General features: G+C 39.8%; 1 protein-coding gene across 2 annotated transcripts in view; it reads right to left on the reverse strand.

Moving 5' to 3' along the window:
• Window positions 1-25,767, reverse strand: part of SOX5 (SRY-box transcription factor 5) — an 860,916-nt gene that overhangs the window by 630,370 nt on the left and 204,779 nt on the right. The gene's annotated exons all lie outside the window — the stretch shown is intronic.

The following is a 25,767-nucleotide window of genomic DNA, read 5'->3' on the forward strand; positions in this document are numbered from 1 at the left end:
TTTAGTTACCATTTTTTCCATCAGTTTGACTACTAGTGGGATTGATGCTACTGGGCGGTAGTTGGTGATATCACTTTTTTCTTGGTATCTTTTGGTATTGGGGTGAGTAGGATGTTGCCATTTTCCTTAGGGAAGAGACCATGTTGAAGCATGTAGTTTAAGTGGGATGTGAGATCTGCTGTGAAGCAGTGGGGAGCAGATTTTAATAGGTGATTAGGGCAGATGTCCAATTTACAATGAGTCTTGGAGAACTTATTAATCGCTTGGTTGACTGCTTCAGCGGTGAGTGGAAGGAAGCTTGTCCAGAATCTGTCCGCTGGATATTCGCCGTGGACTAGGTCCATACAGTCGATGAAATTTCCGATGTTGGTGCTGTTCTGAGGTAACATGTTGCGTAGGTTTACAATTTTTTCTTTGAAGTATTTGGCAAGTTTATCTGCAGGTGGGATATCTGTGTTGGTTGTGGTAACCATGGTGGTGTCTAGTAGTTTGCCCACTAGTAGGTATAATTTTTTTGTGTCTTTGTAGTCAGGCCCTATTTTGGCTTGTCTTATTGCGTATTTGCATTTTCTTTGATTGTGTTTCCATGCAGTGGTCTGAATAGGGAAATAGAGTGGCAATCGCTTATTTAGATTTTCCTGCGCTAGTATATCAGTTGACAGCCTATAAGAGTAGGGCGCATGTGTGGGCGTTCATGCAGACCTTAACTCTGATGGGAGAGGTTCCTCCCTATAGTTGCTGATTCGTAACAAATTTATACTTTATAACAGTTTTGAATAGGGATAAGTGAGTAACATACTTATTTTTGAGTTTTGTTTCATTTTATGCTTGTTTTTGTTTTGTTTTGTTCTTATTTTTTATACTTTGTCCACATTGCTCTTAGATTAGTTCCCCTGAAGACACCAACATAATGGTGAAACATGGTCCATGTCAGCAACCATGAACTCTGAACAATGGATACCGTATCTATGAAATCACAAAATTGAAGTACAAAAGTTTTACTCTGCCTTGAGACTCGCATCAGTTCCTGCATAGCAGCACCCTATTGATAACTGGAAAACATCGCACTCGCTAAAGTCAACACAAGCTAAGTAGATACCAGGATATAAGTTTTTGAAAGCTGTATTTGTGGACTGGTTTAGCTGATATACTACTACACAGTGGAGTGGAGGTAGGGTGTGCTATGATGGTGGTAATGGTGTTTTTGCATATCTCGAGTCTTCGGGTCGTTGGAAAACACCAAAAAAACTGAGCAAAATTTGAAATTTTATTCACAACTATCTATATATATATTTTTTTTTTGCACAATAAGTTTTATAAACCATATATTTAGCTTTGACTTTCTCTTTGGTTTCTGTAAAAGTTCCAGTTAAAATTTAATGACAAGCAAAGAAGAGTGGAGCAAAAAAAAACCTCTCTCAGATGGTGTTCACAAAAAAATGTTTATTCAAATCGATAAAATAAGCGACCTGACAAGAGTCGTGTTTCGGCCAAAACGGCCTGCCTCAGGGGTCTATGACAAGTAAAAATGGTAATAACAATAACTATAATAAATAATGATAATGATAAACACAATAACATTCACAAGGTATAAATGCAAACAAATCAGAAAAATTAATAAAAACAATGAATAAAAATGTATCAATAAAAGCAAACATACATATTGAAACAATATACCTAGGAATATGTAACAACAGCATGTTTTCCTAGAACAATAAGATTGCAGCCAATCTCATATGGTATGTAAGATCTATACAGTGGTGGAAATAAGTATTTGATCCCTTGCTGATTTTGTAAGTTTGCCCACTGACAAAGACATGAGCAGCCCATAATTGAAGGGTAGGTTATTAGTAACAGTGAGAGATAGCACATCACAAATTAAATCCGGAAAATCACATTGTGGAAAGTATATGAATTTATTTGCATTCTGCAGAGGGAAATAAGTATTTAATCCCTCTGGCAAACAAGACCTAATACTTGGTGGCAAAACCCTTGTTGGCAAGCACAGCGGTCAGACGTCTTCTGTAGTTGATGATGAGGTTTGCACACATGTCAGGAGGAATTTTGGTCCACTCCTCTTTGCAGATCATCTCTAAATCATTAAGAGTTCTGGGCTGTCGCTTGGCAACTCGCAGCTTCAGCTCCCTCCATAAGTTTTCAATGGGATTAAGGTCTGGTGACTGGCTAGGCCACTCCATGACCCTAATGTGCTTCTTCCTGAGCCACTCCTTTGTTGCCTTGGCTGTATGTTTTGGGTCATTGTTGTGCTGGAAGACCCAGCCACGACCCATTTTTAAGGCCCTGGCGGAGGGAAGGAGGTTGTCACTCAGAATTGTACGGTACATGGCCCCATCCATTCTCCCATTGATGCGGTGAAGTAGTCCTGTGCCCTTAGCAGAGAAACACCCCCAAAACATAACATTTCCACCTCCATGCTTGACAGTGGGGACGGTGTTCTTTGGGTCATAGGCAGCATTTCTCTTCCTCCAAACACGGCGAGTTGAGTTCATGCCAAAGAGCTCAATTTTTGTCTCATCTGACCACAGCACCTTCTCCCAATCACTCTCGGCATCATCCAGGTGTTCACTGGCAAACTTCAGACGGGCCGTCACATGTGCCTTCCGGAGCAGGGGGACCTTGCGGGCACTGCAGGATTGCAATCCGTTATGTCGTAATGTGTTACCAATGGTTTTCGTGGTGACAGTGGTCCCAGCTGCCTTGAGATCATTGACAAGTTCCCCCCTTGTAGTTGTAGGCTGATTTCTAACCTTCCTCATGATCAAGGATACCCCACGAGGTGAGATTTTGCGTGGAGCCCCAGATCTTTGTCGATTGACAGTCATTTTGTACTTCTTCCATTTTCTTACTATGGCACCAACAGTTGTCTCCTTCTCGCCCAGCGTCTTACTGATGGTTTTGTAGCCCATTCCAGCCTTGTGCAGGTGTATGATCTTGTCCCTGACATCCTTAGACAGCTCCTTGCTCTTGGCCATTTTGTAGAGGTTAGAGTCTGACTGATTCACTGAGTCTGTGGACAGGTGTCTTTCATACAGGTGACCATTGCCGACAGCTGTCTGTCATGCAGGTAACGAGTTGATTTGGAGCATCTACCTGGTCTGTAGGGGCCAGATCTCTTACTGGTTGGTGGGGGATCAAATACTTATTTCCCTCTGCAGAATGCAAATAAATTCATATACTTTCCACAATGTGATTTTCCGGATTTAATTTGTGATGTGCTATCTCTCACTGTTACCAATAACCTACCCTTCAATTATGGGCTGCTCATGTCTTTGTCAGTGGGCAAACTTACAAAATCAGCAAGGGATCAAATACTTATTTCCACTACTGTATAAACATGAAAAATAGATTTATATCCATGGTATAATGGTCACAAAGGTGTACAGGTCATTATACATATATTCATTTTGTTTACAAACTGTAACAAACCGAGCAGAGACTAAACAAATGTGTTATTATATATTTCTATTAAATCTATGATCTGTGCAACCAAGAGTTATAAAACTGACAAAGACATGTAAAATGTTACATGATACTGAAGATTAAATTTTCTTATCGTGCACCCAAAGCTATATAGTTTTGCAATCTCAACTTTGACATCAAACTGAGTAAGCAAATAAACAAAGCTGGGACTAAACAAGTGTATATCACAGTCAAACATATTCAAGGAAGTGTTTACCCAGTCCATATAAATATATTCATAATATGAATATGCACACAAGAAAGACTGTACGTGTATATATTTTTATATATTTAAAACTGGTAAAACCAAGCCAGTGGCTGGCAGGACTAAAATGTAAGCTGAAAAAATGCTAGATAAAAAGCTAAATAAAAACATAATAAAAACACTGCTCCTGAAAGGACCTCATGAAGGCAGTTCCTGTACAAAAAAAAACTTAAGGTGTACACGCAGAAAACTTAGTACAGCACGATTCTATAGATGCTGTTATGAACAGACTGAGAACTCATATCGTCTTTGCTAAGTGGGAGAAACTACGAGTAGTTCTGTATTCTTAAAACATTTAAATTCAAAGCGTCGCCAAAACACCAAGGGCATTCTAAGTCCAGCATTGCCAATGAACATCGCTTATAGCGTTAAAAACTAGTATAGAATAAAGCGGACAAAAGTATATTAAATTAAAGCTTACCACACACGGATATGATGAAACAAGATCCGCGGTTAATCTCTCTGAAACGCTGTCCACTACGTGGTGAAAAAAAGTGTGGGCGATACTGCAGAGATTTAAAGCGTACCCATGATGACGTAACGCTGAATGGCGCAAAAAAATTTATATGGAATAAGGTTATACAAGAATGTGGGCTGTAAAGTAAAAAATATATGCAATTATAATTATAAAAAACAGAAGGATTGCAAGAAGCTAAAAAATAAAAAGATCAAAAACTGTGGCCAATGATGTCACACGCATAAATTAATAAACAGTAAAGCGGAAAAAACATCGCTAGGGTTCTCAAAACCAATAAGAGAATCCGAAAATATGTGAAATCTAAGACATAATCTATAAATCAAGCACCGATATCCGATACCTCTGCTGGCCTGAGAAACCTGTACAAACGAGCGGAGATCATAAAACAACTGAGAGCTTACCTGACTTGGTGCTCTCTATGTATCACAGTACATTCTAAAAAAAGTGTAGCAGCAGCGAAAAATGGCATAATACTCATTATAACCAACCGCCCCCCCCCCCCCCCAAAAAAGATAAAAAGGTAAAAGGTGAATAAATTGATGCTTAAAAAAATATGTGGAAAATATATATATATGCTTCAACAAATATGCATTAATAAATATGAACGAGGGGACAAGTACCAAGGAGCTAAAGAAAAAATACAAAACAAAAAGATAGTAAAAAAGGATAAAATAAAAAATAAAATTATTAAAAATAAAAATTTAAAATTTAAAAAAATAAACAAAAATAAATACTAATGTACATGTCAAATGTTATCTTTTGCATCTGTGAGTAATAAACATAAAACATGCATATATAAAAATATAAAAAATATTTTTAAATAAAAACAGTAATAAAAATAATAAAAAATACAAAAGCAAAATGGGTGATAAAACAAAAATGTAAGAAAAGTGAGCGGAAGCTATCCAGAAGGACCAGACTAAAGCCACAAATGTGAAAGCCAAAAAAGGTTTATTATGACCCAACACGGTCCGTGTTTCGGCCAAAGAGGCCTTCCTCAGGGGTCTAAAATAAAGATACAACATATATAATAATGACATAATAAAAACACAATAAAAGCAATTGAAACCATATTATGTATAATGAAAGTAACTTTGAAACGACATTTTTTTAAAAACATATGTTTAAAATACATATATATGATCGCAAGTAAATTTTACCAATAATGTGTACTAAATAAAATCTATTCAATTTATTTATGTTTTAAGCGAAATGTGTATAATAATGTTTAGACAGAATGTGTAATATATGTATAATACATGCAGGAGAGATACAAAAATGTGATATACAATATATTAACCAATAAAATATGTTTAAAAATATGTATGAAGATTATAATTAAAAGTCCATGTAGAAATGCAAACAACAGGATATCAGGATAAATGTAAACATATATGGAGGTAATTATTAGCTATACAGACACCAACTTTTTGCATAAATGTGAACTAATAGTCATACCTTCAAACTGGCTTATACTGGTATTTCTCCAAAAGGAGTCTCACAAAAAAAGTGAGATGATCTGGACGAAAATATGAATGAAATTGAGTATTAATCATCAGTTTAAAATTCCATACGAGGTATTTTTTAATAAATATAAAAACATTGTAAATATAAATTTTGAGATGTGCATCGTTAACTGGTATCAAAGTGTTCTTTGAAAATGATAGTAACAACAGTACTGATAGTGCTAGTGCTGGTGCTGTTTAAATGACGGTTAGTAGGGCAGTATTGAAAGGTACCGTTATTTTAACAATATACGCAGTAGTATTAGCTTTGATGTTCGACAGTAATTTGAATAGTTACTTGAAAAAACTTTAGATCCAAACAGCGATTATAATTAAAGTAGACAATGTGTTTTAAAGAGCAAGCCTATGAAGGTGGATACAGAGAAACTGAAGATTTACCGCTAATGCTATCGAAATGAGTTTATAAATGCTATCCACATAGACCTGCTAATGCGTTGAAAGCCGGCAGTGGCAAATGTTTAAAGAGCAGAATCTGTGGATAAAAGTGTCTATGAAAAAGAAGAAGAAGAAAACGAGGTTGAAAACTTACCGCTGATGCTGTCAGAGTGAGTGTTATCTGCATAGACGTTGAAAGCCAGCAATGGCGAGTCAGCTGTTATTTATAATGAATATGCTGACATCGCTAGTGATGTGAATGGCACAAGGTAGCCTATAATGGCTGAGATTCTCAATATTTGAAAGGAAATACGATGACGCTACGAACTGCCTCGGTCAATTAGTGACGTGTATAGGATAATATAAGTTGAGGGGTTTGATGTCTTAAAAATGTCCGTATATTGAACCAAACGAGTTTATAATCAATTATTTAATTGAAAGGATCTAATGAAACTAAGCGAGTCTATTTAATGTATTCCATACAGTTTAATGTCTAGGAGTTTAAAAACGACTGAAGTAGAAGTGTACAGATATATGTCTAAGATGAAAGAATAGAAGCGCTGACAGTTGAAGCTAACTATAACCAATAAAATTAAACTGTCATCAATCCTATCCATTTACACATATAACATTATGATATTGTGGAAACGGACAAGTAAAGTTTTAAGCTAGTACTATCTTAATGAAAGAGCAAGTGCTGTTCAGCTGAAGACCAGCGGTGGTGGCTCAATAGTTATTTATGAGGAGTGTATTGACATCTCTGATTAGTTTGAATTCTATATGATAACGTGTTCTGACTGACAACCTTGATATTCAAAAAATATGAAATAACATCTCAAAACTGTCTGAATCAATTAGGGATGTATATGGATTGGAACAAACGTACATCAAATAATTTTTGCAATCTATCAACATAAACCAGCCATGAGTAATTTTAAAAGTCATATGAATGAAAAGGTGAATTCTCTAATATATGGACAATAGGTAAATAATGATGTTATATATGTAGGTATATGTTTGTATTTTAAAGGTTAACCAAATTTGAAAAATATAAAAACGGAAGTAATTAATTAAAACAGATTTTGAAGCCAGATCCGAGAAATATAGTGGAAGATGAACAAATACTATTATATAGATGTGTGTTGTAAAAGTGAACAGATGAATCGTTTTTGCAATATTCCAACTTAAACCAGCCATGAGTAATTTAAAAAATTTTTTGAATAAGAAAGTGAAACTTTCTATTATATATATACATGATAATATAATCTAATTAGGACAGACAAACAGGACAAACAAGAGATATGGGAATATTATAGTGAGGATGATGAAATAAGGGTTCTGAACAAGTGAATAAGGGTTAGGAGTTAAAAGCAGCATCAAAAGGTGGGCTTTTAGCTTAGATTTGAAGATGGCCAGAGATGGAGCTTGACGTAGCGGCTTAGGAAGTCTATTCCAGGCATATGGTGCAGCAAGATAAAAGGAACGGAGTCTGGAGTTAGCAGTGGAGAAGAAGGGTGCAGATAAGAGAGATTTACCTAGTGAACGGAGTTCCCCGGGAGGAATGTAGGGAGAGATGAGAGTGAAGAGGTACTGAGGAGCTGCAGAGGGAATGCACTTATAAGTCAATAAGAGGAGTTTGAACTGCATGCGGAAACGGATAGGAAGCCAGTGAAGTGACTTGAGGAGAGGGCTAATATGAGCATAACGACACAGTGGCGTTCCTAGGGGGGGGCGGTGGGTGCAGTCCGCCCCAGGTGCACGTCGCTGGGGGGGTGCCGCGCACGCCTGTCCTTCCTTCGTTCCATGCTCCCTCTGCCCCGGAACAGGTTACTTCCTGTTCTGGGGCAGAGCGAGCATGGAATGAAGAAAGGACAGGTGCGCGCGCGGCACCCCCCCCCCCCCCAGCGGCGTGCACCCGGGGGGCGGTTCTTTTGCGGGGGGGTGTCCTTTCGCCAGGGGGGGTGCTGCGCTGCACCCGGGGGGCAGGGCGCATCGGCGATCCGCTCCGGGTGTCAGCCCCCCTAGGAATGCCACTGTAATGACACTGGCTGAATACTAGTCATGCAGCAGAATTTTGAACAGATTGAAGAGGAGAGAGATGGCTAAGTGGGAGACCTGTGATAGTCTAAGCGAGAAGTGATAAGAGTGTGGATGAGGGTTCTGTAACAGTAAACAAACTCACTTTACACAAATGATGCAAATTCAGTGTCTGTGTTGAGACCATTGGGTGCAACTGTACCCAAAGTGTATATTGTCCTTTGTTCATCTCGTAGGAGTCTAACGTCTATATTGCCCCCACGCCATGTTGTGTGTATCATCTTCATTACAAAAAACTTTGTCAGCTATTGTGTGATCTTTCTGTCGTCAATGCATAACTAATGGAGCATTTTGAATGTTCCTCATTATAAAACTCCTGTGTTCAATTATTCTGGTTTTAATAGCACTCTTAGTTTTCCCTACATACAGTAAATTACAAGAGCATGTAATAATATAAAAGACCCCAACTGTATTGCAATCTGAGAAATGATTCAAAACAATGGCCTTTTTGGTGTTGGGACAAACAAAGGATGTCAAAGTCAAAGTGTGAGTGCAAACTGAACACTGTCCACACATTTTATGGCCCTTATCAATGGGTCTCACAGCTTTTAATTCTGGAAGACTTGATGGTACTAGGAATTCTCTCAAATTCCGATTTCTTGAGTATGCTATTACTGCTAACTTGTTAGTAAAGCATTCATGTGTCTCAAGAATATGCCAGTGTTTCCTAATGATTTTCTTGATACTGCCTGAAAATTTAAGTGTGCACATTAAGTCTGGTCTTTGTTTATCAACAATACAGTCCAAAAAGTCATTTCTGTCTTTCTTTATTGCCCTTGTGAGACTCTAACTCATTTATGAGGGTAACCTCTATTTTCAAATCTCTTAGCCATATCTATAGATTTGTCTTGAAAGTCATTGAAGTTAGTACACAACCTACGTAATCTTAGGAATTGTGAATATGGTAGATTTTCTATAAGTGACCGGTTATGAAAATGGTAAAATGTAAATAATTATTCCTATCGGTGGGTTTTCTGTAAACTGTGGTTTTGAAACAATATGTGGTTTTATAAATTAAAATATCCAAGAAGGGGATTTCTCTATGATGATGATGCATCTTGAAACGTAAATTTGGGTCTCTTGTGTTTAACCAATTGAAAAATGAAAATAAACCATCAATGTTACCTTTCCATAGAAGAAATATATTGTCTATATACCGTTTGTAAACTTAATTTCTTTTTCGAATTCTGCAACATAGAGGTTGGCTATATCGGGGGCCATTGCTGACCCCATAGCTGTGCCTCTAATTTGTTGAAAATATTTCCCATCAAAACTAAAATAATTTTTCGTGAGAGCCATATTGGCCACAGTTATAATAAAATAGTTTGGGATACATCTTGTATGAGTTCTTTTCGAGAGAGCATCTTCTGTAACCATCAGGGCTTCCAGTTGAGGAATGTTAGTATATAGTGATGGTATCCTCTAAATCTCCATCATAGTTTTCTAGCCATGTGATCATCTGTGAAGAATCTCTCACGTATGATTTGATGAGTGGAATGAACGGTCGTAAAAAATAATCTACAAATTTTGAAAGTGGTTCTAATACAGACCCGTTTGCTGAAATAATCGGGCGGCCAGGTGGATTTTCTAATGTTTTATGTATCTTTGGTAGCATGTAAATTGTAGGTACAGTTAGGAATCTGACCATGATAAAATCCCTTTCTTAAGATGTAATATATCCTGCATTTAATGCGAGGGAAACCAATTGAAGTATCTCATTCTGAAGTTGTGCAGTAGGGTCTTCTTGTAATTCAACATAATATTGTCTGTCCAGGATTTGTTGTTCTACCTCAGTTACGTACTTGTCTCTATCTTGGATGACAATCGCTCCACCCTTGTCTGCAGGTTTCAAAACAATATTGCAATTGCGTGATAATGATAGCAGGGCAAAGTGTTTATCCTTTGTGAGATTATAAAAGACTTTGCATTTCCTTTATTCAAGATTTTCAATATCTGCTAGGACATACTTATAGAATGTAAAGATAACTGGATCAGGGGGACCAGGAGGCATCAATTCAGATTTGTCTTTCATCACTGAGACATCACCGGGCTGAACTGTACTACCAGAAAAAAAAACGTTTTAATCAGTAACTTTCTACAGAACCAGAACATGTCTACCCTGGTCTGGAAAGAATCGTATCTGGTAGTGGGTACAAAGGAGAGCCCTTTCTTTAAGACATTGATTTGATAATCAATGAGACTAACACTCGAAAGGCTCACAATAGGAGTTTTTTCAATTGTTGTGCCTGTATCTAATATGTTTGATTGTACTGATTCTGGAAGTGATAGCCTCTGCCATGGTTGTAATAATGGCCTCTCATATATGATCCTCTGTTTAATGCAAACCTGTGTGTCCCATGGAGCGATACAAAGGCATTATAACATCCTCATTTTTGCTTTCCATTCCTTTTCTAATAATACCTAACATTCTATTTGCTTTCTTAGCGGCCACCATACACTGAGCAGAGGGTTTCAACATATCAGCGCCTAGATCCCTTTCCTTGTCAGTGATTCCTAACGTGGAACCTTGCATTGCATAGCTGTAATTCGGGTTCCTCTTTCCCACATGCATCACTTTGCACTTGCTCATATTAAATGTCATCTGCCATTTAGATGCCCAGTTTCCCAGTCTCTTAAGGTCCTCTTGTAATTTTAAACAATCCTCTCATGTTTTAACAGCTTTGAATAACTTTGTGTCATCAGCAAATTTAACTACCTCACTAATTATTCCCATCTCTAGATCGTTTACAAATATATTAAAAAGCAGTGGTCCCAGCACAGACCCTTGGGGAACCCCACTATCTACCCTCCTCCACTATCTACCCTCCTCCATTCAGAATACTGACCATTTAACCCTACTCTCTATTTTTTTATTTTTTAACGAGTTTTTAATCCACAATAGGACACTACCTCCTATCCCATGACTTTCCAATTTCCTATGGGGTCTTTCATGAGGTACTTTGTGAAATGCCTTTTGAAAATCCAGATACACAATATCGACCGGTTCACCATTATCCACGTTTGTTCACCCCTTCAAAGAAATGTAATAGATTGGCGAGGCAAGATTTCCTTTCACTAAATCCATGTTGACTATCTCATTAATCCATGCTTTTGAATATGCTTTGTAATTTTGTTCTTTATAATAGTCTCTACCATTTTGCCCCGCACCGACATCAGATTCACCAGTCTATAATTTCCCGGATCTCCTCTGGAACCTTTTTTAAAAATCAGCGTTACATTGGCCACCCTCCAATCTCGATTTTAAAGATAAATTACATATTACAAACAATAGTTTTGCAAGTTCATTTTTTAATTCTATGAGCACTCTGAGATGAATACCATCCGGTCCAGGAGATTTGCTACTCTTCAAGTTGTCAAATTGCCCCATTACATCCTCCAGATTTATAGAGACTTCATTCAGTTTCCCCAACTCATCAGCTTTGAATACCATTTCTGGCACCGGTATCTCTCCCAAATCTTCCTCGGTGAAGACCAAAGCACAGAATTCATTGAATCTCTCTGCTATGGCTTTGTCTTCCCTGATTGCCCCTTTTATTCCTCAGTTTTCTAGCGGTCCAACTGATTCTTTTGCTGGCTTCTTGCTTTTAATATACCTAAAAAAAATGTTACTGTGTGTTTTTGCCTCCAACACAATCTTTTTTTTCAAAGTCCCCCTTTGCATTCCTTATTAGCACTTTGCATTTGACTTGACATTCCTTATGCTGTTTCTTATTATTTTCAGTCAGTTCCTTTTTCCATTTTCTGAAGGATTTTCTTTTATATCTAACAAGCCATTGAGCCCATTAAAACGGGCAAGAAAGCAGTTGGTGCCCTGCCGGGTCCAGTCGAGCCCCCGCCCAGGAAAGCTGCCTCGGGGGATGGTGGCAGAGGAAAGCGCCCGGGTCACAGCGGCAGCAGTTCATCGGGCCTGTCGGAGTGCGCCTCAGAGCTGCTGTCGGACGATCCTCGCCCGGTGTTCACCGGTCACCTGTAGCTCTGTTCCTGCCTCCTTTAACAACGTTGGAAGATATTTGTGACGTGCCACGCATGCACGGCACGTCGGTCACTCTTCATTTATACAGTAGGATAGCTTCCTTCACCTCACCTTTTTCAAGCTATGCACCTTCATTCACAAAATTTTGTATGGTTTAGCCCCCATATACATGAGGAACCTCACTGAATTACCCTCACATAATACCTCTAAATCATCTAGAGAATTTATCCTACATTTCCTAAATTGTAAGAAAGTAACCTACAAAACAATCCATACTGCAGGCATTTCATATCAAGGCACTAAAATTTGGAATTCCTTACCCGAAACCATCAAATGCACCAATGATTCTTTGTTATTCCAAGTCTACCGAAAACTCACTTCTTCAGTCTAGCCTTTACGGAAATAAACACCCTTCTCAAATAAACTCATGGCATTTTTACCTCATCCCACCTCCCATTACTCCTGTCTTTCCCAGCTAATTCTAGCCCTTACTTTTTCCCTCCATATTTCAATTATGTCGCTTAAGTCACTAAGTATTTAATTACATCTGCTCCTAACTCAAGTTTTACTGGACTAACATTATATGATGTATTTTACTTTCTGTTAATATATTTTGAATATGTTCATGCTTGTCTAATAGTTATGTAAGCCACATTGAACCTGAGTTCTACTAGGGCTAATGTGGGTTATATAAATGCCATCAATAAATAAATAATGGCTACTGTAGCCATCTGCTAATAATTACCACACACTAATTCATGCACAACTTAGCACACTTCAGTAGATCTATTCAAAGTTAGAAATATAAGGAGTTGATATTCAAAGCTATTTAAATTGACAAGAGAGGGTCCATTTAAATCGCTTGTCCAGGGCTAACCATAGATATTCAGTGGCACTTTACCAGTTAGTGCCACTGAATATCAGCACCTAAGCTGAAACTGGTTAATTTGTGGGCAGTCTGGGAACAGAGTTGGCACATGCAGGTAAGTACTGATATTCAGTATTTAACTACATAAATAAGACTGCATAAACACAATCCTACCTTTATGTGGTTCACCATATATGGTTAAATGCTGAATGTTGCACTTACCCAAATAAGTGTTAGCCGGCTGTGTATGACTGGATATTCAATAGCAGTGCTCAAACATGGCCCAGAATTTAATATCCAGGGATAATAGTATCAGTAGCCAAAAAAATTGTGATTGCCGCTAGCTGAATGTTTACCCCATAAGATTATAAAATAGTTCAAATGCACATCCACTGCAGATTGCATATATGTCATAGACACAGTGCATTACTTATTCAGTGCAGATAGGGCTGTCCCAGAACAGACTTCGCCTGGACTCCAACATGTCTCTGCGTAACAGCCTAATTAACTCCTGTGTTAGTCACAGCAGCAGATAAGTTTTCACCATCTGTTTCACTACTTCTTCTAGAGTAGCCACATTTCTTCCTGCAAAACATATTTAATGAATTTGTCAAAGAATTAGGCTCAGACCTTCCAAATGTGCAGTACTAACAACCTAGTGCAAAGCCACTCTTTCAACAGTAGTGCTGTTCAAAGTACTAGGTCAAAGTACTTTGCAATAAAGAGCAATAAAAAAATTAAGTGAAAGTAAGCCTAATACTTTTTGAGTAAAAGTACCACAATTATAACGAATGTAACTACTGTTAACATTTTTATCCCAAAAACTTTATTGCTCTACAATTCAATCCACTTTGGTTTTAGTAAAGCTAAATTTTGAAAATGACTGTCACTCACATGGGTGGTTCTTGTAAGCCATTATAAAACTAGTACAGCTAAAAAAAGGTGTTTAGCAACTGCATTGGCAGAAAGTAGAGTGTTTAGTGTGATAAGAAGTTCTTTCAAATTAGATCAGGCTGTGGTACTACTGATGTCTTCTGACTGAGTCTGCAGGTGTTGATCAAGGCAATCTCTGAAACACTTGACATAGCAAAGAATGCTTTATCATCTAAATTAGAAGTTGTGCTGCCTAATTCATCACTTTAATTCTCATCTTCATTATCTTCTTCGTGATGGTCGATTACAGAGAAGGCTTTCACAAAATTGGAATTATTGCCTGTAGTTGTTCTAACAATTTTTCATCTTATGACAAATCCATATGAATGTCTTTGAGAACTGATGCAAGAACATGAAACATGCAAATCCTTCAATCTTCTTAAGACCAGAGAAGAAGACTTCCAGTGGACAGTCACCCAAATGTTAAATTTTCTGTGAGGATGACCAGTAGTCTGTTACGGTGAAGACATGTCTGTTCATCAAGAATTGCAACCAGCTTTAGCTTCATCTCCACTTCAAAACGACCCAACTCATCATTGTTCTGTTTGTTTGGAAACAAGTAACCAGTTCAACAAACATAGGTGTATTCCCTAGACAGCCCATCCAGTCTGCCCTTCCTCAGTACCCACTAACTCCTCCTTTTCCTAAGGGATCCCATGTGCCTGCCCCAAGCTTTCTTACATTCCGACACAGTCATCGTCTCCACGACCTCCACCGGAGGTCATTCCATGCATCCCCCACCCTTTCCATGAAAGAGTATTTTCTTAGATTCCACCTAAGCCTATTTCTTCTTAACTTCATCCTATGCTCTCTCATTCCAGAGTTTTTCTTCATTTTAAAAAGGCTCACCTCTTATACATTAACACCTCTGAGGTACTTAAACATTTCTATCATATCTTCTCTCTCCCACCTCTCTTCCAGTGTATACATGTTAAGGTTCATGAGCTTATCACCTCTGAGGTATTTAAATGTTTCTATCATATCTCCTCTCTCCCAGTGTATACATGTTAAGGTTTATGAGCCTATCACTATATGTTTTATGACTGAGACTGATTAACAATTTGGTAGCCGCCCTCTGGACTGACTCCATCCTGTTTATATCTTTCCGTAGGTGCAGTCTCCAGAATTGCACGCAGTACTCTAAATGGGGCCTCACCAGAGACTTATACAAGGGCATTATCATTTCTTTTCCCTGCTAATCATCCCTCTCCTTATGCACCCAAGCATCCTTCTGGCTTTGACCTTAAGGTCATCAGACACAATCACCCCCAAGTCCCGTTCTAGTCTTAAGAAGATTGAAGGGTTTGCACATTTGATGTTCCTGCATCAGTTCTCAAAGACATTCATATGGATTTGTCATCAGATGAAAAATTGTTATAACTACAGACAAAAATTCCAATTTTGTATAAGCCTTCTCTGTAATCTACCATATACACATATAGACATATTAAGAACTGTACTTCAAAACTTGGGCATTTGGCAAGTGGCAAGAGGAATAAAAATGGGCCTAATTTTTCTACTACATCTGGTCTTAATAAGCAGGACCCATTGTTTCTAGACAAGACTGCCAACAAAACTTCTGGTCCTGCCTCAAAGGTTTTGCTAGATCAGTTCTGGGTGTTGTGGGCTGTGGTGACTGCCAACCATATATAGGCACCCTTAAGATAAAAACTGAAATCATGAAATAGCACATTTCAGTAGTGGCTTTTCAAGAGGTTTCCATATGTACATGGGGAGTTGAGCACTGTACTTAAAGCACCAGGACACTCCTAACTTGTCAGGTTTTCAAGATATTCGCAGTGGATATGCATGAGACAGACTTGCATACAATGGAGGTAGTGAATGCAGATTTATTTCATGCATATTTATTGTGGGTATTCCAAAAGCCTGACTGTCTAGGTGGGTTGAGATCCACTGCTTTAAAGGTATCTCAAGACTGAAGTTTTTTCTTCTTCTTCTTTCTGAATATGTTATTGCTTGGCTGTGATTTTCTTTAAGTGTTTCTGGTACTATTTCTACATTTATTGCTGTGACATATATTGCTTAATTAATTGCTTCTTTGCTGGCTGACTATTAATGTAAAAAAAATCTTGCCTTGTTTTTCTAACAAAGAAAACAGTTTGCTAATTTTTGGATCATAGTTTTTGAGTCCTACAATTCAATTAGTCCTCTGGTTTGTTATTGTTGTCCTACTACACCTCCCTCCCATCTATGGCTTATCTTTTTATGTCACTGCAGTGTACCAGAAGTCCTTCAGGCAATGTCAAACAGAAAACTGTTGCTCCTTGGAGACTCCAGTATTAGAGGAATTAATTTGGAAACACAGTTCAAAGGACTAAAATTTAAGAGCGGCATTTTAGAAAGGATGTATAAATCTGAATGAAACATTCAGGTCAAGATGTGTTAAGTTACACTATTAATTGAGGAGAGGATCTGCAGATGTAGAGCTTGTTCTAAGATACATGGAGAAATTGATGTTTATGTGATGGTTACATATGGCAGAAATATCCATTTTAGAATCATAAATGTCTAAAATATCAACAGGGACAAAACAGGCACATAAAAATTTATGTTCTGAAATGCCAACATTCATATTTCTGTGGTAGAACATAAATACTTAGGCATTTAGAAACAAAAATATATATAGAACCATATTTCAGAAGGCCAGGGCTGTACATGTATATGTAAACCAAAATCAATGTGTCTCCATCCCTGATCTAGAACAGCAGCGACTCTTGCTGGTATCTTGTGAGTTCTTTTGTATTTTTGAATGACGAATGTACATAGACTACAGACTTGAATATTCACCCAAGAAATAGGATGTGATAGATATCTTTAATATGACGCCAGCAGAATAATCAGCTCACACAGCTTCTGGTTATAGATAGAATGTATTCATGGCAATCTCTTGCCTCTCTTGCACAAGGAGGGGGTATGAAGGATCTGGACTGTGAAGACTTGCAGTTATATTTGCATAGTGCACAGAGATGGAATATCAGAGAAAAAAGCGAAGGAAAAAGAAAAGAAAAATAGCTTCAAATGTACCAGTGCATAGTGAAGTTTTACTCTTGTTTTGCTCAGCCCAAAACAGGGCAGAGCCTGGACAGGACGACCAATCAAAATATGCACATGAGCACAGAGCCTGGTCAGAGTAACATGTTCATGTGTACTGAAAGGAATGTTTTTCTCCCTCAGTTATGAACTGATAAGAGAAGGTAAAGGCCTCTGGCTGTGGTAGGGGGGATTCAATGACAAAGCAGTGCAAACATGAGTATGTCAGATAAGAAAAACATATGTGAGGCCAAAGGTAAGGCCTTGGGTACCTAGGAAGAGGCCTCTAAAAATCCCAATTCACAGCCTGTGTGTGCCCAATTTCCAATGAAAAAATAAGGTTTGTTCCATTTTTGTATCATTCCATCTCTTAGAAATTGGGTCACAGGTGTGCCCTATACAGCAGATTAGCATCTGATAGGATAGTCAGGACTAAGACTATATATATCACAAATTCTTGTCAGCTGTATGATATGTCTTCTCCTAGTAAACACCTTATGAGGCATATTTTCAAAGCACTTAGCCTTCCAAAGTTCCATAGGTTTCTATGGAACTTTGGAAGGCTAAATGCTTTGAAAATATGCCTCAAAGTATCTCTAATTTCATTAATTAGGGTCCGGTTGGTGTCCTGGCATGTCAGGGGGACCAGTGCACTATGAATTCTGGCTCCTCCCATGACTAAATGGCTTGGATTTGGTCATTTTTTAGATGGGCGTCCTCAGTTTCCATTATGGCTGAAAACCGGGGACGACCATCTTTAAGGTCGACCTAAATGTTGAGATTTGGGCGTCCCCAACTGTATTATCGAAACGAAAGATGGACGCCCATCTTGTTTCGATAATATGGGTTTCCCCACCCCCTCGCGGGGCCATCCTGCAAAGACGCCCTCATGAAAACCTGGGCACCCCATTCGATTATGCCCCTCATTGTCTCTGGTCATCCATCCATTCAGATAGTCCTTTCAAAATCCACTCAAAAAAAATAATCCAAGTCGGACTCGGGCTGGGTTTTGATCCAAGATGGCCGCTTGACGAGTTTGCTGCACCAGTTGCGCTTGTTTTGCTCGGAGCACAGCAGGACAGAAGGCACTGATTTCCCAAGTATGGAAAAGCGGAGAGGGAAAACTCGGGTGAATCTCTCTACACCGAGTGGGACCCACCTTCTGAACCAGCCAACGCTGGAGCATTTCGGAGTGCTTCTGGGACCAAATCGGGTCTCTTCCCCTGCTATCGAGGCCGGCGTTAGTGGGCTGGCCAGCAGTGATAATGGAGTTTCATTTAGCCCTGTCGAACACACGGCGCCCCCGCAGCCAAGAGGATTGGAAGGTGAAGCGAGGTCTGCGATGCTTTCTCCGGAGAGGGAAGGACAAATGCAGCGAGGGAACCTGCTTTCACCGTTGGAGGGCTCAGGAACGGCCACGGTGGAAGATGGTACCGTGAGTACGCTGAGTCAAATTGTTAACACCCCACTTTGGCTTTAGAAGCGGGTATATTGCAAAAACCTCCCGTGGTGACATTAGAAGCACTCTGGGACAAAACTTTTACTATGCATTCCAACAAGCTTAAACAATCACTAACAATGTTTCTAATTTGGAAAAAATCGGAGAAAAAATACAAACTTTGGAAGTCCTTAGTCAAGTTACAATTAAGGACAGGAGTTACATGATACGACGTTTAGAATATTTAGAAAATAAATCTAGAAGATTAAATTTGAGGTTTACCAACTTTCCCAGATCTCCCTTAATCTCCTCTATTGATATGGTATATAGTAAAAAGATATTGACTGAGATATTGGGTATGTCGAGTGATTCCTTACCTCCTATTGTGCGGGCACAGTATTTGCCAAATAAAAACAGTGTGGAGAGTTCTACTTTTCAACCCAATAGAGGAGACGGCATGAACTTGACATCATTTCTAGAATCCTTTTTGAAGGTTGTAACTCAGAGGTCAACTTTACTGGTTGTTTTTGCATTAGAAATGGATCGAGATGTGGTTTTGAGACTTTCGCTCAGGCATTTACAAACAACTTTTTTTGGATCAAAAGTAAGAATATATCCAGACTTGGCGAGAGAAACTCAAAAAAGGCAAAGTGCTTTTTTAGCACTACACCAGAGAACTCTGGCCATAGGAGCCAATTGCATGTTGAAATTTCCTTGTATATGTAGAATTGTGTATCATACAAAAAATTTTCAGTTTTTTGATCCTAAACAGTTGATAGAATTTTTGGTTTCTAAAGAGGATGTTAATGTAACAGTTGGATCACCAGATGACACTGCTAGATAGGCTAAGAGGCGAGACACTTTTTGGCAGCAGTAACTACTGTATTTTCTATTATTACTTGTAAATTTTTTACTTTTCTTTTTCTTAAATCTTGAATTAATTTACTTTACTATTGGTCGATAGAATGATAAAAGAAATGATTTGTTTATATATGGATATTGGAGTGTCATTATTTCCTGTATTTCTGGTATAATATTAAAATTGATAAATAAAAAAATAAAAAAATAATCCAAGTCTTCTTTGGGAGTCTTTTTTGACAAACCTGGGACTGGAAGGGCTGCCCAGAAGGTTGTCCCCACCACTTCTTGGGACCTTTTAGCTAGGTAGTTCTTATGTAGCTCAAGTAACTTTTGGAAAGATTGCTGTGGCTTCCATTGTGTCTACAACTTGCTGCAGTGGCAATATGTCCTGGAGTATTATTGGAATACTAGTATAAAAGGCCCGTTTCTGAAACAAATGAAACGGGCGCTAGCCAGGTTTTCCTCGTAGTGTGTATGTTTGAGAGAGTGTGTGTGTGTGAGAGTGACTGTGCGAGAGAGAGAGTGACTGTGCGAGAGAGAGAGTGACTGTGTGATTGTGTGTCAGAGAGACTGTGCGAGAGAGAGAGTGACTGTGCGAGAGAGAGAGTGACTGTGTGATTGTGTGTCAGAGAGAGATTGAGACTGGGTGCTTATGTATCTGTGAGTGAGTGTGTGTGTTTCAGAATGACTGTGTGCGAGTGCGTATGTTGGACACAGTGAGTGTGAGAGAGAGAGTGCTCACACAGATACAGTGTGTTGGACAGAGAGAGAGTGTGGTTTCCACCCTTCTCCCTTCCCCCCCTCCTACTCTTCCCTTCTCCTTTGCCCCCCTCCTCTTCCTTCCTCCTTCCCCCCTCCCCCCTCTCCCTTTCTCCCTTCCACCCCTGTCTGAGTTCCAGAAACCCCTCCCACTTCTTCCCATCTGAGTTCCTGGCCCCCCCTGCCACCTCTTCCCATCGTCCTCTCCCCTTGCCAGTCCGCCTCTCCCCCCGTTTGTGTGGAAGGCTGCGTTTTGATTGGGGGGGGGGGGGTTGAAGTGGTAGGCGACTTGTTTGAGGTGCCGGAGACGTTGGGACTGCGGGTAGTTTTTTCTTGTAGGGCGTTTTGTAAGGATGCTGCTCCTACCGGGAGCTGGAGCATGGGCCTGACAATTGTAATCTCCTTCCAGCTATGTTCGTCGTCTTCGTGCTGTTCAGAAAGTGACCGCTTGTGCTGCTCATTCTCCTCCCTTGTCCCCATGCAGTTGTTCATGCGTGTTCTGTTTCGCGAAGCGTTTGACGTCAGGCTTCGTTGCGTAGCAGTGGTTCCATGATCCCTTAATTGTCATCTGCTGGTAGTGATGCGATTCGTTGAGTGTTATTGCTCCGCCCTCGACGTCATCAAGTTTGACGTGAGGGCGGGGCAAACATGGGCAAACTTCAATCTACACCACCACAGATTTAGAACGTTGGGACTCTTGGAGGCTTCATTAGAAGGTTGGAGGTGCGTTTTATATAGACACTAGTAAAAAAGGCCCGTTTCCGAAACCAATGAAACGGGCGCTAGCATGTGGCTTTTTTTTTGTGTATGTGTGTGTGTGTATGTGTCACAGAGTTATTTTGTGTGTGTGTGTGTGTGTGAGGGTGTGAGGGTGCGGTGTGTGTCTTTTTTTGTTTTGTTTTTTGCTTGGGGGTTGTGGGATGTGCTGTGCTGTGCTGGCAAAGTGGGTTGGATTGGTGTGTGGCTTTGAGGGTGTGTTTCTGTTGTATTGTGTGTGTGTGGTTTTGTCTGTAATGGAGGTTTGTGGAGGGGGGTCTTTCTGTTGGTGAAATGTAAATGTGTGGTTGTAGGGGGGTCAGCCTTTGCTGAGTGGTGGTTTTTTTTTTCCAGGTTTTTTTTTGTGTTGTGCTGAGGTAGCAGTGTTGTTTTAGATGGGCGGAAGGTAGAGGAGCACGTTCTTTGTCTGTTGGTATTTTTTGGCTGTTTCAGGGCTGCTGTAGGGGAATGCTGGAAGAGAAATGTGCTGTTGGAAGCAGCGCCATCTTTTTCCATTGGGCTGGGGTTCTAGGCATCCTGGAGGTGGGTGACGGCTTGCCTGAGGACGGGGATGGTTGTTTTAAGTTGGCGGAAGGGAGAAGAGCACGGTCTCGGGCCATCTGGGGGTGATCCGGTATGTTTGGTCCATTTCAGGCCGGCTGCAGGGGAATGCTGGAACATTTATGTGCTGCAGGAATCAGCGCCGTCTTTTTCCGGGTGCTTGGGGAATCCCCGAGGTAGGAGACAGCTTGCCTGAGGCTGGGGATGGTTGGGCACGTCCTTGGCCGCTTCAGCAAAAGGGGAAGAGGAAGGGGGTGGGGAGTTACCTGCAACCGCCTGAGAAACCATGTATTCTTTGTTTGTTTTGTATTATTAGTTTGCATTTCTGTTGAAGAAAGAGTGGGTGCCTTTCGAATGATGGAGGTGGTGCGTCGGTGTGCGGTTGTTTCGTTAGTTTGGCAGCCAGTCTCCAGCGATTCCTAGGCAGGGAAGGAGTACTCCTCCCCCTTCGTTGGTCGCTGTTTGCTGCTGGCTGGGTCACGGGTAATCCTTCCAGCTGGACCGCAGCTTGTCCTGTTCGCCCACGTCCCAGATGGTGACGGGCACGTTGTTTTCCGGCTCCTTCGACTCCATGTCAAGTGATCCCAAATATAGTCTTTGCTATAGGCCCTCTGGCACTCTTCAGTACTGGCATTAGGCATTTAAAAATTTCTCCTCCCCCCCCCCCCCCCCCGGTCTATTTTTGCACATACCCACAGCAGGAATATTCACTTATATTTTATAACGTACTGTATACCCTTATGAGCTGATTCCTAGCAACAGGAACATCACAAAGTTCACTATTGCTCTGGTGCAGGTATAACTATGTGTGGGACCTTAAGAACAGGCTACTTTATAAAGACACATAAGTGCAGATATTGTCTGTATCAAACAGGTGTAAAATATGCACCAAATGTATATGTCTTCCCTGCCAATGTGTCCTTTTATGAAAATACTCTCACAAAGGGGCCCTTTTACAAAGCATCAGTAAGCCCAACTCAGGCTTACTGCACGCTAACTCAGAATTACCCCCGGCCCAACGCGGCCGCCAGCAGTAGTTCTGCCTCGAGTGCACGCCACTTGCAGTGCATTAGAAATTTTGATATTTTATATAGTGTGGCGCTAAACCGGCGGTAATTGGGCATCACCGTGCACTGCACTGTTACTGCAGGAGCCCTTACTACCATCTCAATGGATGACAGTAAGTGCTCTCTGCTGCATGGCCATGCAGTAAGAGTTATCTTAACTCACGGCCATTTTTTTTATAGAGGCTTTTTACCAGCTGTAGTAAAAAGGGCCCTGTTGTGCGGGAAAAATGGCCCCTGCCACTACTGCAAGGCCCTTTTCCCCGCAGCTTAGTAAAAGTACCCCCATAGTCCTGTAATTCTGCTTTAATCCCATGGATCATAGAAAACCTATCTACTCAACCCTTATCAAAGCGAGGTATGGTAGTAAATGGAACTAATACAAATGAAATACCTTTAAGGTGAAAAATAAAATTTTTAACTATTACCCAGGCATCATCATCAGACTGTAGCAAACTTCACCATCATGATATCTGCTTGAAGATAAAGGTTTGACTTACCACTGCAAAAAGCACTGAACCACATGGAATTATTTTTATTTTCTTCCTTCCCCTTTGGACTTCCAGTTGAACCAGTGAAATCTGGTGCATTGAACCTCCCTTCATAACTACCGAATAATTTCTTTTCCCATTATTTCATACTCACTTCAAAATTACTTCAACCTATTCAATTCATGGGTGGGGAACATGTGCTTTTATATATCTGTAATCATGGACACTAAATACAGCTACTAGGTGTACTAAGACCCCCCCCCCCCCCAACCCCCCAGGTGATATGAATGATGTATGTTAGTAAATACAGCCTTTCAGACTGAGAAATGGAAAATCCCAACTAGCATATCAATTGAATCCAGGGCCTCTCAAAGAAACTTGTAATGAATGAAATAAGTAATGGAACTTTTCAGAACAACTTCACACTAGAACAAAAAAGTGCTTAGTATTCTTGTAGGAATGAAGAATCTTTAATGTTTAAAAACTTGTTCAATCACTTTTCATAGTCATATCAAAACATGTACATTAAAATACAGAGGAGGTGGGACATAAACTAAAAATGACAAAGGAAGAGTGTGCACTGAAAGGGCTGTATTCCCTTTAATGCCAACTTTTGGTTGCATGTAACTAATGTATTTACTCCCAGATTCTATATAGCGTGATATAAGTTGCACATGCAAATCCAATCGTATTCTGGATTTGCACATGCAGCTTCATTAGTTAACAAGCCAATCAGTGCTAATTGCCAATTAACAAGCAATTATTGACACTAATTCGAATTTATATGCACAACTGTTCATATTCTGTAATGAGATGAAAATGGGGTGACCATGGGTGTGGAATGGGTGGATTGTGGCTATTTCTGAAAACTTGGCTTAACTCCCCATGACTACTTTAGTTGTGTGGATGGGTGCTCAGCATATTCTATAAATTGCGTGGAAATGGAGAGATGCAGGACTTTAGGGAATAGGGAAAGGGAGGGGCTAGGGAAGGATAGGGGATATACTGGACCCCTTCGGCAGAAGAGAAGAGGAGATGCCGGATACATGGGATGGGGTGGGTAGACAGGGAAAAAGAGACGGTGAACTTTGGGGTGTGGAGGGAGGTAGAGAAGAGATGGGAGTAAAGTGGAGAAGGAGAAGGGACATGCTGGACTCCGGGGGGGGGGGGGGGGGGGGCGAGTTCAGGAGGTGGGGTAAGACCTTGAGCCAGCCTTGTGGAAGGCACATGGTTGAAAGTTTACCTAGGGCATCTGATATCCCTGGGCCGGCTATGGGAAAGACACACAGGCAGGTGTACTTTTGTACATGTATGCCCCCAGGCAATTTTATAAGATCCTATGTATGCATGTGGAGAATTGTTTTGCATGTGACAGTTGATTGTGAAATTACTTTAAGAGGAACATTTTCAAAGTTATTTCCACAGGGGTAAAATAGTTTGGCTTAAAATTACCCTCCTCTGACTGATTAAAAGTATGCACCACCAGCATGTGCACTTTTATGCCACGTTGAAATGAAGTATTCTGAAGAAGGAGGATATTTACATAGGTGAGAGTATCAAGCATGTGCTCATTTGGGAGGCAAGTGGGCACCTAGGTTCCATTCTAGAATCATATGCCTCCTCCGAGTCCACCTTCACTTTTTTGTTCCTACTCTTTTTTCCTTCTTTTATGGAGTGCTTTTAAACTGCTTAACCAAATCACAGGAACGTAGGTTTGATAAAGGTCCTTATTATCTTAATAGCAGGGGTCAGTGTTCTCAGCTAAACCAAACCTAATGCTATAATCAATTCACAACATTTAATCACATTTGACAATGTTCAAGATTTTAAAATGTTGAACATTGTCACACGTGGTTAAATGTTGTGAATTGATTATAGCACTGTGTTTGGTTTAGCTATAAACTACTTAGCGGCACTATAGTGTGATTGGCGGTATAGCAAGCCTTTGTAAATAAAATTAAATAAACTGTAGCATTTAGATGCCTGTGATTATACCAGCCCTAGAGCTGGTGTAGGTGAAAGTGCTTAAACAGAACAAGGATGTGCATAACATACAGTATTCTATAGGTTACATGCATAAGTGTTGACTAAGTCCTACCAATGCTCCTCCCCTATATACAACATCCCTTATAAATATGTGCTAGGTATTTTCAGAAGTGCTTAGGGGGCCTTGTTAGCACTTATAAGGATATATGCATAAGGGCTAGTATTCTAAACATTTACCTGTGCAACATGCATATAAATATGGACACCTAGGTTATAGAATTGCCCTATACATTTCCAAATTCATGCACTGTATTTTGCTCCTGCTCAGCTACCAGCAAAAATAGTATATGCAAAGTATATAAAGAAAATAAAGTAGACAGATTCTCTTTCAAAATCAGCTGCGACGTATGCAGGCTAAAAGTAACCACTTAACATTACAGACAACATGAACTATTCAAACTGCTCACAAAAATTCACTGTTCTCACAAAACTTTGTATTCTAAATGTTGCAAAAAACTTATGACAAACAGAAAGTGCATTTGAAGGATAAATAACCAGCAACAGGACTACTGTTATAATGGAAATCTAAAACAGAATTAAACAGTATGCATTACACTTATAATACTAAATTGCAAGTGCCTCAGTATGCAAAGTAGTATGGTGTCTTCACTGCTACATTATGACATCATAAAGAGCGATATACATATATAATAGAGCACTACGGTTGCAAAAAATAATTTGAATGTAAATGAAAATATGATTCAATGATTTATCATCACAATTT

Source organism: Microcaecilia unicolor, chromosome 9, assembly GCF_901765095.1.
Source record: "Microcaecilia unicolor chromosome 9, aMicUni1.1, whole genome shotgun sequence".
Classification (NCBI taxonomy): domain Eukaryota; kingdom Metazoa; phylum Chordata; class Amphibia; order Gymnophiona; family Siphonopidae; genus Microcaecilia; species Microcaecilia unicolor.